The following is a 10,692-nucleotide window of genomic DNA, read 5'->3' as shown; positions in this document are numbered from 1 at the left end:
TATCATTAATATATAATGACTTTATCTATATAAACAGACACTGTGCAAAGAATCTCCACACTTCTGATGAAACCCCAAGGTAAAACGCGTTCAGTCTGGTCTTATAGCCAATCTGGATTCTTTTAAAACTATTGTTGTGTTTAAATTTTTTTTATGCTGTAAATTATTTTAAAATGAATTAATGTTGAATTGTACAGGGGGGGGAGGGGGTTTACCACCAACACTCTAAGATTAAGCTGTAGTTGTTCTGCTGACATGAAAGTATGTTTATTAGTGTAAAGTAAACATGTGATGTAAAGGTAAATTTTATTGTGTTGTGTTTTAACCTAAGGTGGCAAAAAGCAGTAAAGGTTACCAAAAGATTCAATTGAAAATATGTTGTGGATATAAAATTATTCTAAAAATCTGTTCAAAATTTTGAATGCCATGTTATATGATCGAATAGTATTTGCTGAAAGTGCTTCTTGCGCTAGATGTCTCCAACGATTAATAATGCTATTTAATCCATAATTGGTGTTTTGTTTACCTTTTACTGGATATACAAATAGGCGTATTTTAAATCTCTTTTGACCACCAACATTAATAATGTAGGGACCAGCATCCTTAGATGTAACATTTGTCAAAATCAGAAATCCGTCCTTATAAACACATTTAAGGCAAGTCTTCGGAACTCCATTCATAAGCTCGAACACAGCATGGTTATTGTCATAAGTGATATGGAAAAGGTCATGCTCTTGGATAACATTGTTATATAATATGATATTAGTGCCTTCAGGTGCCAATATAGTTTTTTCAGTGGAGTATTCTGAAAAAAAAAAAAAAGTTAAAGCAGACCTGATTGATTTTTACACAATTTAGCCTTATGGATTTAGCCGTATGGGTGAGACATTGAGATTATAAAGTAAAGCACATTTTGTCAGTATATTTATACTGGCAGACATTTTGTGTTAAGACAGAAATGAAAAGTGTATACTATAAGTCACAAAATAGAGTCACTTCTGTTCTGATGGTAACAGAATGCGAAGAGACACATTTTTACACACACACACACACACTATCCACATAGTACTATTTATATATGATGAATATTCTATATTATTAACTTATAACTAACTATAATTATATTAATGGATATAATATCAATGAAGAAAATCTCATTTTTGACTAACGTTAGTAGAATATGTTTAATAGACATGTATAAATCGCATTACTAGGTGCTACACATAGTTTCACACAGGATTACCAATGACAGTTTACACTAAGTAAATAATTTAACGGAATCTTACAAAGTTTCATTGTATTAAAATGGTGAAACTAAGGCCAAGACATGTCAAAATGTAATAATTTAATGGCGAAAAAGCAGATGCCCTGTCTAGTAAAAATGAACCAAAAGTCTTTGAAGATTGACAGGTCTTTGACAAATAGGCAATCATAAAGATAACTAGGATGGCATCAAAAGCATTTTCAAACACAAAATTCAGTTAACCCATTATACAAAAAGGTAAATGGACCCCCTGACAAGAATTTTCTATGATGTAATAGCGCCATCTACTGACCAAAATCTAGATGATAGTCTGTAGGGAAGACACGCCCACCTTACTCTATTGGTCACTATCAACTAGTGACGTATAGAGAACTTCTCCTTTAAAAATTAAGGACAAAGGAGAGGAAGACACTCAGACACACTCACACTCAGAGGATGGACTCACACCTAACATCCAAGATCTGACATCTGGAGCCAAAGCTGCACATACCTAATTCTTTGTATCTTTTCCAACTAACACTTAACTTTGAAATTCTTTAAAATTTAGAACTCTGAAAATTTTTCTATTTCCTACAATTCCTCATCATACTTGCATTCCCAATTCCTGGGACATACCGTATATACTCGAGTATAAGCCGAGTTTTTCAGCACATTTTTTGTGCTGAAAAACCCCAACTCGGCTTATACTCGAGTCAGTGTCTGTATTATGGCAATTTGCATTGCCATAATACAGACAGGGGGCTGCAGAGCGTTTTCTTACCTCTGCTGCAGCTCCTGTCAGCTCCCTCCTCCTCCGTGCCGGTCCGTGCAGCTCTTCTGTCAGCTCCCAGTGTAAGTCTCGCGGGAGCCGCGGGGTCATAGTGCGGCTCTCGCGAGACTTACTGTGTGAGCTGACAGAAGAGCTGCACGGACCGGCGCGGAGGAGGAGGGAGCTGACAGGAGCGGTAAGTAAACGCTCTGCAGCCCTCCTCCTCGCCCCCACTGAACTGCCAATGCCACTGGACCACCAGGGAAAGAGAGCCCCCCTCCCTGCTATGTATCAAGCAGGGAGGGGGGACGAAAAAATAAAAATATTAATAATAAAAAAAAAATAATAATAATAATAATATAACAAAAAAAATAAAATAAAAAGTTATTAAAAATGCCCACCCCCCACCAATGCTCTGCATCACACACACACACACTGCAGTCATACACTGCATTCATTATATACACACACTGCAAATAAATATTCAATTAATATAATTTTTTTAGGATCTAATTTTATTTAGAAATTTACCAGTAGCTGCTGCATTTCCCACCCTAGTCTTATACTCGAGTCAATAAGTTTTCCCAGTTTTTGGGGGTAAAATTAGGGGCCTCGGCTTATACTCTAGTACAGTGTTCCCCAACCCCCGGGCCGCGGACCGGTACCGGTCCGTGGATCAAACGGTACCGGGCCGCCCAGGGGTGTGGGGTGTGCGAGCCTGCCGGCTAATGCAGGGCTGGCATTGCCCAAGTGCCAGCCCTGCAATGTGCCTGCGGACCGGAGGGGAGATCAGAGATCTCCCTCCCCGGTCTGCAGGCACATTGCTGGCAGCCGGCAGGGGAGTGAGAGAGGACCCGGAAGCTCTTACCTGCAGCTCCTCCGGGTCCTCCTCTCGCGAGATTTGGAGCGATGCCGCGGTAACCACGGCAACGCTCCAAATCTCGCGAGAGTGAACTCTAGCCCTGTAACTGGGCTAGAGTTCACCTCACCACCACCGGACCACCAGGGATTCCCCACCGGACCACCAGGGACTAAGAAATGTCCCCCCTCCTCCCAGTAAAGGTAAGAAGGGAGGGGGGACATGAATATATTAATTTTAATTAAATAAATTTAAAAAAAGCCTCCTTACCCCCCATACACACACTGCCCACACACACACACTACACACACTGCCCCACAAACACACTACAAACACTGCCCCATGCACACACTACACACATTGCCCCACAAACACTGCCCCCATGCACACACTACACACATTGCCCCACAAACACTGCGCCATACACACTACACACATTGCCCCACAAACACTGCCCCCATGCACACACTACACACACTGCCCCATACACACACTACACACATTGCCCCACAAACACTGCCCCCCACACACACACTGCAACTCTCACACACACTGCCACCCTCACATACACACTGCACCGCTCACACACACATACACACAATTTTGAGTCTATGTCTTTATGTGACTGTGTTTGTGATTTTCTGACTATGTATGTGTCTGCGTGTTTTTTTTAATATATGTGACTGTTTGGTTTTTTTTTGTCTTATTAAATCAAAACAAGCGGGCCACGGAAAAATTATCAAATGTTTACCGGTCCGCGGCGATAAAAAGGTTGGGGAGCACTGCTCTAGTATATACGGTATCTTCAAATCTGTTAGAAACTCTACAATATAACTGGTTATTATGCTGGTTTTAATTAGATTAATTGATTTTACTAAAAGGCGGAATATATTTGGATAAAAGCTGGTGATTCCAACATTAAGGAGTCATGATTCAAATATATAGAATTTGTAATTCCATTCTTGCAGGTGGACCAACGAACTCTATATTACTTTTAACTTTAAAAATTGAATACCGGGCAATTATTCAGATATATTACCATACGTAATTTAGAAATGGTAAATCTTAATTAGGAAAGTTAAAATTCTGCAAACGTAAAATCTGGTTAGAATTATTCTTATTGCATGGACATAGAAATGGTCAAATTATCTAATTTCAGAAATATCGTATTTGTCATTGCAATCTAAAAGGATATCTTACCTATGAGAATTGCAGCCAGCAGTGAATGAGTTAATTCAGTGTGATTTGACTGCCAGACAAAGTTTGTATTGCTTTAGGCTGTGCTGCTGTGAGATGCTGTGTTCTGTGTTAAGGAGGTTTTAGTAAGTTGATTTCAAAGTTAAGTGTCCGGTCGTAAATCTTGTTGAAAACTGCACACATGTTGATATAATGTTGCTAGATTGAACTATCTATAAATTGTGTTAAACCACTGCCATATTGTATACATTTGTTTTACGTAAATATTCACTGATTGTCACACAGGTTACATATTATTATTATTGTCACAATAAATTATTTTTATGATTAATGTGATTAATGTGAGAAATAAAGTTCCTCTAATGAAATGTACTCCAGGATCTATGAGAATTAAAAATAGTGGGTAATTCTCAGCTTTATTTTAATATAAATCGGTGAAACCGTGCCAAGATATCAATTTTGATATAATAAAAATTAAATAAATTTTTGATTCTAAACTAATAATATGTAGGTTTTAAAAGCAGAATTGATATTGCAGATAACATCTGTTTAATTGTTTTGCTTTAAGGAACACAAAGCATGAAAACAACTTTAGCTTAACTAAGTGGTTTTGATGTATGGATCATGCTCACTGCTCAAACCAAACTCTTGCAAGCCCGTTCTGTGTGTCGCGCGGAGCATTGCCATAGTAACCTGCGGCAACGCTATGACGACCAGGGTCTTGCGAGAGTTGGAGAGAGCTTCTGGAAGCTGAAGACAACATGTGCTGGGCCTCCTCTTCAGTATACAAGCAGTCTGCGACCCAGAGGAGCACAAATAGATATCAGTAATCGCCATCTATTTGTGCACATTGGGAATGTGGGGCCTGGGCTCCATAGGATCACAGTGACTGTGACAACCATCACACGTTGTCATGCCCTGATGACGACTCTGGGATTTAGATTACCAATTTGTGTAATCTTTCATGTTTAGAAACTTGCAGCACTGTTCAAACCTCGGTTAAGATTACCATTTCATTTTTCCAGTCTATACTGCAATGGGAAAAGTTTTGCACTACAACATGTAGAAGCCCTAAACATGATGGCCATAATACACAAATCTCCTTACCTTTAAAGGGATGCTCTTTTGACGGATTGTCTTTCTGATCACTAAAATGCAATGAACAGAATTAGTGCCCAATAGTTAGTGTCTTTCAGCATACAATTGCATTAATGTTATAACAAATGCTATAAGTATGAATACATAAAATTGATACATACATGCAGATAACACAAAACTCTGTAGAGTAATACAATGTGAGCCGGATCTTGCTTTGCTGTAAAGGGATTTAGATTAATGGCAGATGAAATTTAACGTAGCTAAATGCAAGGTGATGCATTTTGGGGTGAAGGATGCACAAGCAACCTAAATAGTAGTTTATTTATGGGTAACAACACATGAGAAGGATTTGGGAATTGTTTTAGACCGCTAACTAGGCAACAATGTGCAATGTCAATCAGCAGTTGCTAAGGCTAGTAAGGTATTGACATGCATAAAAAGGGGCATTAATTGTCTGGGGTGAAAATATAATTTGGGCGCTGTGGCCTTTTAACAGGGTGACTGGGCCCCTGCTCACAAATGCCCACAAAGTGGCCCTAAGTGCATGGGCCAACTAATGGTCCTCCTTGTGGTCCCCCAGCTGCACCAGAAGGTCTATGTAACAAAAATAAAGAAATTGCGGGCAGCGGGGCCCACAGAGTATGCAATTAAGTCCTATGGAATTTAGTGGTTTCACATACTATAATTATAGAAAATGAATTAAACCAATTAGCTGCAGGACTCTCTTAGCTTGTCCAGTAGCTTCATTCTGTAGGGATATTTATGGAGTGATAATATTATACAGTTGAGAATTGCCCACTATTTCAATTCTCTTAGATATCGTCAAGTGAAATGTATTCCATACAAATAAAATCACAATTTGTTATAAAAATAGATATAATTTATTGTGACAAATAAAATAATAATAATAATAATATTAGGCAGCATCCATGATAACAATCAGTGAATGTTTAGTATAACATAAGTAGGCAATACAATGGCAATATTAAAACAATCCAACGGCTAGAGCTCTGTGTTAAGTCCATAAAACTTTGGCTGACAGTTAGATCAACTGAGTAACCCTTCCAATGCTGGTTAGATCTTCTTAGGCATAGAATATCCTGATCTATTGCTAGTTTTGATTTAAATAACATTCAACCAGATCATTAATCAATTCCTGTACTACCCAATAAGAGTCAAATCTACAGATTCTATAAGCCAAATTTTAATTTGCCTAAAAAGATATCTTATCTTATAGCAAATCAACACACATGGATAAAAACAGCGGTATGCTAACACGTGATAAGATACCAGTAATATATAATTATCTGACTCTACCTGCAGAATGGAGTGTTATAACTACATATTCTTTATTTAATAAAGAATCCTCAATTATGGGATCTGATAGTGATTTATCCATGCATGTACCCTGCTATTAATAGATTTTAATTAATTTAGATTAATTAAATAAAACCAGCATAGTTACCAGTTATGACGTAGATGCTCTCATCAGATGCTCTTAGGTAATCCCAGGAATTGAAGTGTGGTTATGTGTGTGCAAAGAGATAGTGAAATTAAGTGTTCTGTGTCTCTCTCCTCAGTCTGTTTATATGGGGGTCTGTCTGTCTCAGGTGTCGTTCCGTGTGTCTCATCCCGAATCTCAATTTCAATCTCCATTTTCTCTCTTCCCTTTGTCTTTCTACGTCATCAGTTGGTAAAGCCAATAGGATACTGAAGGTGTGGTCAACCTGCAGATCGCAATTTAGATTTTTGGTCCATAGAGGGCACTCTCGCCTCACTAAACTTTCCTATCCAGGAAAGAGTTAACTTTTCCTGATGACAATTTTGAGGTAATGTTATGTGTAAATTTTAACAAGTGACATTACAAGGTGATTTTTTGAATCTTCTCCAGACAGAGTGGCGGCAATATACCTTTTAAATCTCATTTCTGACACGTCTACCCTCAGTTTCACCTCAATTTTATCATGGGACCTTGTAAAATTTGGAAGTAAAATTAATGACTGAGTCTTCTCTGTCTTTAGTATCTGGATTTTAATTTATTTCTATTCCATCAACATTTAAACAGTATTTTGTGAAGTTGTCTGTATAGGATTATTTTCCTAGTCCACTAACTTTTATTCAATAATATGATATAGACCATTCATGGATAAATTTTCATGAAGACATATTAACATAATACTGATTATATATACACTTGTATATGTATAACCATTATACACTTATTTGCTATTATATTAAATACATAATGTATATACTTGTCTCTGGACTTAGTAATCCATCCCCCATCCTTGGTGGGAGACTTTATTGCTTTGTTTACATAAAGCATTCCTAAGCTCAGCCTGGTTTGGCTAGTTACAGAAAGCAATCAAATGTTGTGACCGCATGGAAGTCCGCGCTGACCAATGGAAGAGGGAGCGCCCATTCAAACTGGGTTCGCGCCACTCTCCTGGATGGCCGGCGCGAACAAAGCGCTGATTGGTCATCGCAGGGAGCAAGCGACCAATCCATCTGATTGGGCGGCGAGGCTCTCCCGTCCTTGGGCGCTGATTGGCGCAAATACGTTTCGCGCCTTTCAGCGGATTGGTGACATCGGGTTCTTCGGATTGGGCAGCGAAACCCTTTCCTTTCACCAACGCTGATTGGCGCAATTTGGTTCGCACCAGCTCGGCTGATTGGTCGTTGCTTGGTTTAGGCGTGAACTTTGAGTTCACCGGACTAAACCAAGCAACACCATGGAACTGATTCTGGGGATGTACAGAGCCTTGAGACCCAGACTTCCGACGCTGATATCTCCGGCTCTGTACATCCGATCACCCAACTTTTTGCAGAGATCCCAGATGGGACCCAGGGCTACCCCCCCCCCCCCCCCCATATAAAATGTAACCCTGTACCCCCTTCCCGTCCCAGGGTGCCAATCCCCAAAGCTCACCCCCCTGTATGTGAAGTGTACTCATGCGTGTCCCTGTGTCCTGTTAGTATCTCCCAGAGCAGGATATGGTTATCAGTTCCCCATTCCCCTCCTGTATGTGTGTTTGTGATGGGCTGGATGGAGACGCCCTCGTGCAGGGGTCTGTGCATAAAAAGCTGTGTGCCCAATAAACATTGATAAACATTGTATCAGCTGGAACTGTGTCCCGTCCTGTTACTGGGGAAATGGGTCTGACCTACTCTAACCGAAGGGGATAACCAGTCAGGTTACCCAGGTCCCTCTACAGAGTGTATGCTGTACATGTTGCTTTTTAAGGAGATGGGGAGAGATACAGCTTCACTCTATGAAGTCAGAGTGTGTTTGTTGGGGAGGGTAGTAGATTTAAATAATACAATTAATAGAGCTGGGATGAAAAGGTCCTAGCTCCAAAACTCGCTCAGGGACCAAATGTGGTTGTGGTGTGGTTGAAAGGCCCTTTAATTCCTCTACCTTAAGCAGTCTAGTTCTGTATTATTTCACAATGTCTGTTACAATCTAGTTTTACATTCACAATCTACAGAATTTGTCCTATGTATGTGCATAATATATATTGAGATATTAATTGCACACCAAGGTTTATCATCCCTCTAAATCGATTGCACTTTTAGCCATTGTGTAATTAAAACCCATTTCCTTTAGCCTACCTTTATTCAGGTCCCACATGAGACTTTTAGTTTCTACTTGCCTAACTTATTTCCCATAAATTCCTATTAGAATTTTGTTTATTTATATATAAAACATATAGACTTACTGAAAATGCTAAAAAAGCACATAAGTTTTTAAGCAAATCCAACTCACTCATATTTGAATCATAACATTATTCACAACTAACCTGGTCAAAACAAATCCGAAACCTAAATAAAGAGCAAAGAACAATTAATACCAAATATAAAATAAAGACAGTACCATCGATATCAGGACAGATAACCTTCAGCTCTGTAAATCTTGTGTAATACATTTTCCATAATGCTCTTACAGACATGAGGTTAAAGCATCAGTCGAGATGTAGTCCATAACATCTGGAGTGCCAAACGTTGCCTACCTTCTGGTCTATATCATGTAAATAATAAACATGAAATGAAAATAATTCACAGAAAAATAAAAAGTATTGCGTAACTGAAAAAAAAAAAATACACAGTGGATCGGAATGCTCACAGAACATTTAAAAACACATTTTATGAATCTAATTAGGTGAAAAGAAATTTTGATTTTATCATATGGAAAATAAACATGACCCGGAAAACCACATGGATTAGAAGAATCCTGACTTAGAGGTCAGAGGCCCATGGATAATGCCATTCCATGCTTGGGGAAACTGTATGGATTCCAGAAGAGAATGTTCAAAATGAGAAACTAGAAAAGTCACATCAAATCTGCAACCAGCTCTTTAAAGAGGCATTTAAATGCCTTCTAAGAGACTGCATGCTCAGAAATACTGGAAGCATGGCTGCTTCCAGTGCCCATAAACCCAACCTGAGTATGTGAGGGAAGGAGGAGGGGGGGGGGGGGGGGGGAGAGAGCGGTGTGTGTCCAGTGGAAGGATTTTTGCCTCCCTAGGCTAGGCAAAAAACTAAACAAAAATTAACTTTGTTACTAATATATATATAAATTCCATTCTACAATTACCATTTTTAGTGACGCTTTACATATATCATTTTGAGTCCACATGAGAAAATGTTGTAGCTGTTGAGAATTCTATCTAGATGGAAGGGAACTAAGAGCTATGTAGATGGACTTGGTATCTTTCAGTGTAAGTTCCAGGCTGCATGTTGGTTAGCTGCCACCAGGGGGTGTGAAACACTGTGTGATGGGGATGGTAATGATGCAACGTTAAAGGGACACTCCTCATCTTCTAACACATGGAGGTTTGTTTGCTACCCCAGATCTCTCAGGATTCAAGTCAGCCTGGGTGATGTGTGAGAAGTATTTAAATGATATTAACCCTGATCTAGTGTCACTCACTGGGTCCTTTCCATCATTCCATCACACAATAAGTTTATTATTCACTAAACGCTGAAGTTTAGGGAAATTGCAGAGAAAGAGCTGGAGAATTTATTTTTCCAGATTTAATTCAATAAAAAAAAACGTTATTTAGTAAATCTCGCCCCTGGATGATAAGATGAAGTTTCTTACCCAGTGTATAGAGTATGAGTGCGATCACCCGGCGGCTCATGGCAGCTGTGTGCTATAAGAGAACTCTCACTCTGGGCTCCGGTGGCTGAGGACTCGCTGTTCCTTTTAGTAAAGAATTCACGGCAGCGAAACCAGCGCTGACTTTATCTCAACTTTAACTCAACTCAATTTACAACAAGTGCTTAAGCTGTCATTTCCGTAGTTTCTGGTAAGGGGGGGGTGGGGGGGGTGGGGGGGGCGGGGCTGGATATTAGTTGAGGCCAATGTCCCCGCCCAGTTTCAGACACTGATATTTTGGGATTTATCCATATCCATATTTTGGGATTACTGGAGGTCATGAGAGCACCAAACATCGTACACTGTGAGCAGAGACAGAAATAGAAGGAAATACTAAAGTGAATGGCGGGAAGGAATGTCCAAATATG

At 39.4% G+C, this 10,692-nt stretch overlaps 1 long non-coding RNA gene across 1 annotated transcript; it reads right to left on the bottom strand.

The window, feature by feature from the left end:
• Positions 1-731: 731 nt before the first annotated feature.
• On the bottom strand, positions 732-10,414 carry LOC134572523 (uncharacterized). The gene is made up of 4 exons (XR_010085285.1): positions 10,268-10,414; positions 8,967-8,988; positions 5,176-5,216; positions 732-805 (listed from the first exon to the last, which is right to left on the bottom strand). It is a non-coding gene; the product is annotated as an uncharacterized LOC134572523 (long non-coding RNA).
• Between the last annotated feature and the right edge of the window lie 278 nt (positions 10,415-10,692).

The sequence above is a fragment of the Pelobates fuscus genome, chromosome 9, assembly GCF_036172605.1.
Source record: "Pelobates fuscus isolate aPelFus1 chromosome 9, aPelFus1.pri, whole genome shotgun sequence".
In the NCBI taxonomy this organism is placed as follows: domain Eukaryota; kingdom Metazoa; phylum Chordata; class Amphibia; order Anura; family Pelobatidae; genus Pelobates; species Pelobates fuscus.
The sequence above is the reverse complement of the archived record's forward strand: the minus strand, read 5'-3'. Positions and strand labels throughout refer to the sequence as shown.